The sequence below is a fragment of the Marmota marmota genome, unplaced genomic scaffold (assembly GCF_001458135.2).
Source record: "Marmota marmota marmota unplaced genomic scaffold, marMar, whole genome shotgun sequence".
Classification (NCBI taxonomy): Eukaryota; Metazoa; Chordata; class Mammalia; order Rodentia; family Sciuridae; genus Marmota; species Marmota marmota.
The window spans coordinates 2,503,520-2,513,771 of NW_026000139.1; the positions used below are offsets into that span (position 1 = coordinate 2,503,520).

At 36.2% G+C, this 10,252-nt stretch overlaps 1 protein-coding gene across 1 annotated transcript in view; it reads right to left on the reverse strand.

Moving 5' to 3' along the window:
- The window catches only part of Hectd4 (HECT domain E3 ubiquitin protein ligase 4), a 176,344-nt gene that overhangs the window by 124,937 nt on the left and 41,155 nt on the right, over positions 1–10,252 (reverse strand). The window lies entirely within an intron of this gene.

The window sequence follows — 10,252 nt, forward strand, 5'->3', positions numbered from 1 at the left end:
AAAAAAAAAAAAAAAAAAAAAAAAAAAACAGTGGAGAAATGGGTATGTATTGCTTTCACCAAAGTCATCTATGGAAGCAAAAATGTCTAATGGTATCTAAAAATTGCCTGCATTAGGGCTGGGGTTGTGGCTCAGCAGTAGAGTGCTTGCCTAGCATGTATGGGGCACTGGGTTTGATCCTCAGCACCACATAAAAAATAAACAAATAAAATAAAGGTATAGTGTCTATCTACAACTAACAATATATTTTTTAAAAATTGCCTGCATTAAAAGTATTTTAATTGCGACCATATAGAAAACACATGTAAAACCAGCTCAAGTAAAAAATATTAAGTCTCTAACTCCTCTACCAAGTAGATTGTGAGAACAAAACTGTTTTATCTTTATTCTTTAAAATCTAATACATCCAATAATAAATAGTGGATTGTCTGATGTTCTTTGATTCTGAAGCACTCTCCATTCTAACTATTATTAATCCTTTATTTCAATTTGTGACACAGCATAGATTTATCCGGTTCTCATACATTAAGGAATCACCATTATTTTCTTGCCCAAACATACAATTTTCAAGCTTCCTCTAGATTTTCAGCAGCTGGGAGATAATAATTAAATCCTCTATCAATTAAGAAAGGAATCAGCTCTCAAAATAGAGAATCCAACTAAATTTATGATGCAAAGAGTTTATATAAATAAACTTGAGTAAATTAGAATAAACAAACCATTGTTGCCAAGGAATAAAAGAGGACACTCTAGGGCAGGCACACAGAAACAGATTATCAGGCACTGGGGGGGGTCTGGTTCTCAAGGAGATAAGGAGTGGAAGAGGCTTGAAATAAAAGCAAAGAAACGTCTGTCACATCATTGGCATTGACATTAAGAAAGGTCAGAATTCACTTTTTGTCTCTCAAACATGAAAAATACTTTCTTCTGTCTCAAGTTTTGCCTTTATAAACTGCTAGCCCAATAAAATAATAAAAACTTCCAGAGCAATGAAAATACTGTAATTGACTTGCTTAGCTATAAAAGTAACTGAATTTAAAAAAAAAAGTAATTGAATTAAAAACAAAACTAAACAAACAAACAAACAAAAACTGTTTACAGCTTAACAACAACCACAAAGCAAAAAGAATGGAGCAAGAAGTAAAGAAAAACACAGAAGGGCTGGGGATATAGCTCAGTTGGCAAAGTGCTTGCCTTGCATGCACAAGGCCCTGGGTTCAATCTCCAGCATCACAAAAAAAAAAAAAAAAAAAGAAAGAAAGAAAAAAAAGGTAAATTAGAAGTTGCTCAGGGGCTGGGGTTGTGGCTCGGTGGTAGAGCACTTGCCTAGCATGTGTGAGGCCCTGGGTTTGATTCTCAACATCACATGTAAATTTTTAAAAAATGAGTAAAATAAAGATCCATCAACATCTTAAAAAAAAAATAAAAAAATAAAAAAGAAGAAGAAGTTGCTCAGGTTAGCAGGAGAGAAAGAAGAAGAGGAAGTTAGGACAACAAGTACTATTGGCAAACAAGGGAAAAGATGGGAGGAGGGGGAACTATTAAAAAAAAGAGGGCTAGGGTTGTGGCTCAGTGGTGGTGCACTTGCTTAGCGCACATGAGGCACTGGGTTCAATCCCCAGTACCACATTAGGGGGAAAAAAAACCCTAGATAAATACATAAATAAATAGAGGTATTATGTCCTCTACAAGTAAAAAGAAAAAAGAAAAAGAGTTTGGGGCCAATATTTAAAAATCCAAAACTTTAAATCTTATGCAAGCCCTGAAATCACTTTTCTGATCATGATGTAGAGAAAAAAAATTTTTTTCAAAATTTTTTCAAAATTCAGTGCCAATTTATCTATCAGATCAGAAAAAATATCCAAATATCATAAAATTTTAACCAACAATTTAGCAAAAGACCAGATTACTGATAAACATTGTATGATTTCATTTATATGACATTCTGGAAAAAAATAAAACTAATGATGGGAAACACATCAATGTTTGTCAGGGTAGGCAGGGTATGACTATAAAAGAATACTATGAGAGTTTTGCAAGAATGAAGAAACTCTTCTTAATTCCAGTGGTGGTAATAGTTAAATATAAATGTAGCAAAATTTGTAAAATTGTACATGCCTTCCAAAAGGTCAGTTTTACTATAAGAGAATTTTTAAAATTAAAAAAGGAAAAATGTGAACTAAGGTACAGTTGTATATAGCTAGGTATTACTGGGTAAGGCTATTTTAAAAATCAGATTATTAAAATAAGAACTAGGGACATTTGTACTTTGAATAGTCACAACCCATTAAGAGAGAATGTTCTTTTTTGTTTGTTTGTTTGTTTGGTTGGTTGGTTGGTTTTTTTAACATTTTTTTTTCAATATCTTTCTTTTATTTTTATGTGCTGCCGAGAATCGAACCCAGTGCTTCATGCATGCTGGGCGAGCACGCTACCACTTGAGCCACATCCTCAGCCCAGTTTGTTTGTTTTTTTTCAGATACAGATTTATATGGGAAAGCAGATACGTATTCAAGAGAGAATATGAGCTATTTCAAGAGTGAGAGACAAAGGGCCCATGGGTGCAGGCCTGTAAACCCAGTGACACTGGAAATTCTAAGTTCAAGTCCAGTTCTCAGCAACTTAGCAAAACCCTGCCTCCAAATAAAACATAAAAAGGGAGACTGGGGCTGTAGCTCAGGGGTAGGGGGTTTGCCTAGCATGTGTGATGCACTGGGTTCAATCCTTTGCACCACATAAAAATGAATAAATGAGTAAATTTTTAAAAGATCATCAGTAACCTTTAAAAAAATAAAAAATAAAAAGGGCTGGGGATCTAGCTCAATACTAGAGTACCCCTAGGTTCAATTCTCAGCACCACATACAAACAAAGATGTTGTGTCCGCCAAAAACTGAAAAATAAATATTAAAAATTAAAAAAAAACAACNAGGAAGGAAAGTGGTTCAGGAAATGGGGGGCTGGGAGGGAGAGAGAGAGAGAGAGAGAGAGACAGACAGACAGACAGACAGACAGATACAGACACAGACTTTGTTTTTTAGTGCCTCTTCCCAAGCAAAAATCAGTAACCAGCTTCCAACACGATACTCAATAAACCAAGATTATTGAGATATTTTTAATGATATTTAAAAATCAAAAAAATATAAACTCTGATCTTCACAGTTATGAATGTCTAAACAAATAAGAAAATTTATGTTTTTTTAAAAGTTTTCCAATCCTAATTTTGTGATTTCTTCACCCAATAAAACCCTTTGAGCTGGGTGTGACAGCACAAGCCTGTGATCCTAGCAGCTTGGGAGGCTGAGACAGAAGGATCTCAAGTTCAAAGTCAGCCTCAGCAACGGTGATGTCCTAAGCAACCCAGTGAGAACTGTCTCTAAATAAAACATAAAACAGGGCTGGGGACTACTCAGCAACTCCCATTCCAGGGCCCTTACAAAAACTCATGGCTTCAGGCTGTGCTGCTGCTGAGTTTCAGAATTCTGAAGTTTGAAGGTCACAGTCTAAATCATTTTATCATACCTTGGCTTTTAGTAAGTTAGCTATGGGGATCTATTCTGGTACTTATGAATATTGAATGACTTGTCTCAGACCTTATGTAAAACCACTGCTCTCAGAAACTGCTCCTGACCAAAATGTCATTAGAAAATTAATATTTTTCTCTTTAAAAAGGGGGAAAACTGGGGCTGGGGCTGGGGCTCAGGGGTAATGCACTTGCCTGGCATGTGTGAAGCACTGGGTTGGATTCTTAGCACCACATATAAATAAATAAAATGAAGGTCTATCAACAACTAAAAAAAAGGGGGAGCTATTTAAAGAAAAGGGAAGATCCCTGTCATCCTTAATGAGAAGGGCCACTAATTGTATTTTTGTGATAAATGCTGAAATCATCCCAGTTAGGGAGTGACTGCAAAGTAACTCGCAGCTTAATGTAATTTTTTTGGTGATACATAACTTGTATTTTTATGCTACAACAACAAAAAGTCATTCTGCAAAGTCTAATAGAAGGTAGGCAAAATAGTCTTTGCTGGCCAAATTTGGCTTTGACCAAAACTTCAATAATTGACATAGAACAGTTAAAGAAAATCAAAACATTTTAGATAACTTATTTATACTTTATAACTGGGAAAATACAGAAGAGCTATGATGTGAAATGTGAGGTGCCAATCTGTATTTCAAGTAAATATGGCAGTGAGGGTGAGCACAGGTAGACTTTTGCAATGGTAGAGAATATTATATGTACACATAAAGACAGTGACTAGACTAATTATTACCAGGAAAGTCAGAAACTAAGGATTTGGGCATAAACTACTATAATACTCTAAATGTAAATATCAATTTCCTCCAGCTTTGCTATTCAGAATAACAGAGAGGCAATTCTCTAAAACAGTTAAGAACGAACCTAAAATTACCTTTTCTTATATTACAGCATCACAAAGAAATAGAAAAAAAAATATTTGGCTTTCTTTTTAAACCAATGCATAAAAACATTATAGTTGTACTGGGGTACTATGTGATGTTTTGATACATGCATACACTGTGTAATGTTTACATCAAATAGAAAGTAATTCTATTCTAAGAATTTATCCTGAAGAAATAAATGTTCTAGAAATAAGAAATGCATAGAGCAGTTCACTTTAGTTTTATTAATAACAGTGAAAAAAGTAAAAGCAATCCGTCCTTTTAAAATTTTTAGTTGTAGATGGACACAATACCTTCATTTTATTTATTTACTTGTTTATTTGTTTGTTTGTTTGTTTTTATGTGGTGCTGAGGATTGAACCCAGTGACTCACACATGCCAGGCAAGCACTCTACCACTGAGCTACAGCCCCACTCCCGTGAAAGAAATCTTAATGTCCAAGAAGGAAATGTTTAAATCATACTATATTAAAACAAAATATTATATAATAAATTTAAAATTATATCAGCTGGGCATGGTGGCCTGTGCCTGTAGTTCCAGTTATGGGACAGAACTGAGGCAGGAGTTTGGGGCCAATCTGAGCAAATGGGCAAGACCCTATCTCAAAAAGTAAGTAAGTAAATAACACTTATTTTTAATTTTCAGTAGTATTTATGGTAACAGAAAAATAGGTGCTCTTTTTTACTCAGTTTAAAAAAAATGGAGCAATGACAACTTAAATTGTTTCTATATAAGAGTCGTAAATAGAACTGATATTTTTTATACACCAGTGCTATCTTTAAATAACCGGGCGGGGCATGGTTACACATGCCTGTAATCCCAGCGACTGAGGCAGGAGAATCATAAGTTCAAGGCCAGCCTCAGAAACTTAGCAAAATCTTGTCTCAAAACAAAAAATAAAGGCTGGGGTTGTGGCTCAGTGGTAGAGTGATTGCCTTGCATGTGTGAGGCACTGGGTTCCATCCTCAGCACCACATAAAAATAAATAAAGGTTCATCAACAACTATAAAAAATTTAATAAATAAAAAGGAACGGGGTGTAGCTCTGTAGTAGAGCACCCCTGAGTTCCATCCCCAATACAGATCAATCAATTAATCAATGGATCAATCAATAACTGGTAGTCAAACAAATGTTGAGACAATATATTTAAAATTTAGTGGACATATCTGACAAAGAATAATCACAAGTTATCGTAGGTATTGCTTTCCCTAAATCCTATCTGTTGTACTTTGGCAGCAGTTTTATCTCAAATAATATAGGGCTGATTATGTTCCCAGTTAGGAAAAATGACCAGGTGGTGGGATGGGAGAAACCACCAAATATTGGAAACTGTCAATGAGTATTAAAATCTTTCAATCTCCAAAATGAAATAAATATTTAAAGCTAGTGTTGGTGGCTTTACAAGCCCATAATTGCAGATACTTAGGAAGACTGAAGCAGGAGGATCTCAAGTTGGTGGCCACCCTGGACAAGTTAGTAAGACTCTCTCTCAAAATAAAGCAAAAAATTATTCACAGTTCCTAGCATGCAAGAGGCCCTGGGTTCAATTTTCAGCACCACCAAAAAAAAAAAAAAGAAGAAGTTGAAAACTAAATCATTCAAGCTCTCATGAGATTAATTATAGTACAGTACATTAACCAATTCATTATATGAATTTGTCAGCATAAAAGGAATTTATATTTGGATTATTTCAAAGAAGATTAACTGAACAGATTTGCAACCTCAATATAAAACTTTTTAATAAAGCAGAATACCAAAACTTCACAAATGTTAGTGTGGAATTTTAAACCCATCTATGATTTTTCTACCATTGTTCACACACTGTGAAGATGGTTCATGGCCAAATTGAATGACATATGGCATTTCAAAGAGACTAGAAAGATCTCTTGTGAAACAAGTGAATGACTCATGAATGGAAGGAGAAAACTCTACCTCTAATCATGAAGCTGAAATCAAGAATGGATCACCAATCAATGAAAGTAGACCTGAAGCTGAATAACCTTTATCCAATCTTGGAAATATGCTCATTCAAACTCACTTTCAACATCTCTTTTTTTAAAAAAAAAATAAAAAAGAGTCTTCCATTTAACTGATAACCACCATATTGAATTCCACACTTTGAGTTTTAGCTGCTAGCTTGGTGCCAAACCTGGAACGGACCCCAGTTGTCACTAGATCGTTTGGCTCTGGCTAAGTCCTAGAAAACTTTCTCTAGCACTCCATGAATTTCCCAGAGCTTCACATAACTGCTGTTGATAGCAGGGCTGTCAAAATTGTTAAGACTTCGACACATAAGAAGTCTCCGTTCAAAGTCTCTCTGCAGGAAAGCTCCCTATGGTCCTGATCCCCACCCAGTTTTCAACTTTTCTCACATCCCCATGAGCAGGGTCCATTTTTCCATCTTTCTGCTTTTTGTGCCTGAATCCACCCCCTTCAGTATACATCCTATCTATCCTTCAAAATTTAGCTTAGTTTTATCACTGCCTACTTTGAGAAATTCTGATTTCCTCTCTCTCTCCACCACCAACTTTCCAGAATAGCTTTCCTGTGTTTCCATAATATTCTACACATTCCTTAATCAAAGGGTCAGCAACAAACTACAATTAAAAAAATTTTTCTGCAATCTCAAGAATGGATCAATAACGAGGTTTTTAGAAATGATGTCCACAAAGGAAACAGTGGATGATGCAGAGGAGCTCTATAAAGTTGATCCAGTGCATCAAGTCTACATTTTAAAATTTCTCCATGTTATGTGACAACTTTTAATTGCCAAGTACAGTATGTTAGAAACCAACCTGTTCTCTGGTTCTTATGCTGGACACAGCAGGCCAGCTGTGATTTTTCTCTTGCCATGACAACTTCTAAAATTTCTCTATATAATCATTTTCTCATTAACATAAAATCTTAACCAACACAGATCATCTTTCTATACTTAATAATCAACAGAATCAAATTAAAGAAAATTGTAGGAATGAACTTCTCAAAATGGTTCGATACTATTATAAATGTTATTATTGAGAGAATTTAAAGAAAAATGATATCTCTGCAAAGACTAACTTTATTAGTTGCTTCAATTATATATTCAATGTAAAGACTACTGTAATGTGATATATTCATCAGATATTTAGAATAAATATAGTAAGAAAATAATTTGTTTTTATTTTGCAGTACCTGAGGAATGAATGCAGACCTTCATGTATATTAGGAAAGTCTATAACCTTAGCCCTTTTTAAAATTTTTATTTTATTTTGAGACAGAGTCTTGCTTTGGTTGCCCAGACTGGTCTCAAATGTGTTATCCTCCTTCCTCAGCCTCCTGTGTAGCTGAGGAAAATAAGTTACCAACTCATCTATTGAATCAACAGTTGTTTTTTTTTAATTTTTAATATTTATTTTTCAGTTTTTGGCGGACACAACATCTTTGTTTGTATGTGGTGCTGAGAATTGAACCCGGGCCGCATGCCAGGCGAGCGGCTACCGCTTGAGCCACATCCCCAGCCCTGAATCGACAGTTTTTAATTAAAAAAAAAAAAACTGGACTGGGAGTGTAGCTCAATGGTAGAGTGCTTGCCTAGCATGCACAAGGTCCTGAGTTCAATCCCCAGAACCATACACACACACACATATACACATACACAGCTCCAACAGGTAACACCAACCACACTCAACTGTAAAGTTTCTTTATACTGTCTTCCATTCCAACTCTGATCTCCAAAAGGGGGAAACTATGCCTTACTTGTGTTGGTATTGCTGGGGTTTAGCACACTGGCTGTCACACAGATGCTTGTTAATTGAATGAATGAGAAGTATATAAATCTCATGAATAATCCTCTTAGGACTTACATCTGTTTTCCACTATACATCTGAGAAACCCTTTCCCATTTGGACTACTTCTAATTTCTGCCTTCTGGAACTATGGACAATAATTCTCTCCCATATTAAGAGCCTTTTAATTAGGTGAGTATACATGTGTTGCAGGAAGTAGACATTAGAATATGAGTTAGGGCAGTTGTTCTCAACTCTGGCTGAACATTTGAATTGATTTTATGAGCTGGGGGAGTCAGTGATAGAGCATTTGCCTAGAATATGCAAGGTACTGGCTTGACCCCCAGCGTGGGGTGGGGTGGGAGATAGTGATTCTATAGAAAGCTTTCTTTAAACTAAAGAGTGAGCCCCACCTCAGTCCCATTAACTCAAACTGTCTGGGGATGGGGCCTAGTGTTAACTTATAGAGGTGAATGCAATGAGCAGCCAGTTTCCAACCACCGAGGTAGGAGAACTAGGTTCTACCCTACCTTCTGCAAATAACTCTCCCTTTATGTTCTCAGTGTGTGTTCATTCCTACAGCTGTAAAATCAGGGTCATGTACAGGTAGAGTTCTGAAAAAGTTGAAACAGCTAATCAATTGTTAAAACTACTAGGAGCCCGGTACAGTGGCACACCCCTGTAATCCCAGCAGCTCAGAATGCCAATGCAGGAGGGTCTCAAATTCAAAGCCACCCTCAGCAAAAGTGAGAAACTAAGCAACTCAGTGAGATCCTGTCTCTAAATAAAATACAAAATAAGGCTGGGGATGTGGCTCAGTGGTCAAGTGCCGTGAGTTTAATCCCTGGTACCATCCCCACCAAAGGAAAAAAAAAAATACTAAGGCTGATAGAGTGCTTGCCTCGCATGCACAAAGCCCTGGGTTCAATCCTTAGCACCCCACCCCCCAAAAAAAGAAACAAAGAAAGAAAAAAAAACTACTAATCAATTATTAAGACATTAAAATGCTTCTGTATTTTAAATTATCGCACCAATAAGAAAGGATTTTTTCCAGATGACTCTACAGAAGGAAGATTTAACTAGAAAAAAGCTAGGAGAAGTGGGATGAACAAAATGAGGTTTGAATTAAACCCAAGCTTCACGTGAGCCAACGTTGTTTTAGAAATGCTAACACAATCTTAAAATGCATCTGTAGAATTTCAGTGTCAGAAGCAAGAGAAGTAACAATCCCTTTTATATTCTACAATCAAACTCTAACTGGAGTATCTTCTTCAGTTCCAAATATCTCATTTTAAGAAGTAATTGACAGACTACAGAGTGTGTCCAGAAGATGGTGATTTGACTAATATAGAAATCGTGTCACATGAGAAATGGTTAAAGAATTGAGGAGGCGAAGGCTACAAAAGAAAACGAGTCAGAAGGGGCAGCAGCCTTCATAAAATTGAAGAACTATCACATGGAAGAAGAGCTATTCTCTATCACTCCAAAAGCAGAAACTGGAAGTTACTGGGATGTGCAGTATAATAAAGAACTTTGACAGTGATTCACAGTGTGCATCAGAATCCTTGTATGTTTACTTTAGATCAAGAATGCCTTAAAGATCCACTTCTAAAGATTGTCTTGAAAGGTCTAGGATGAAGCACTGGAATGTACCTTTAAGCAGGCTTCTCAGGGGACTCTGGGCAGTCATTTTTAAAATTTAAGTGATACAATCTTTATTAAAGGTATACTATAGGGCTGAGGATGTGGCTCAAGCGGTAGTGCGCTTGCCTGGCAGGCGTGCGGCCCAGGTTCGATCCTCACACCACATACAAAGAAAGATGTTGTGTCCGCCAAATACTAAAAAATAAATATTAAAAAATTCTCTCTCTAGGGCTGGGGATGTGGCTCAAGCGGTAGCGTGCTCGCCTGGCATGCTTGCGGCCCGGGTTCGATCCTCAGCACCACATACAAACAAAGATGTTGTGTCCGCCAAGAACTAAAAAAAAAAATAAATATTAAAATTCTCTCTCTCTCTCTCTCTCTCTCTCTCTCTCTCTCTCTTTAAAAAAAAAAAAAAAAAAAAAAA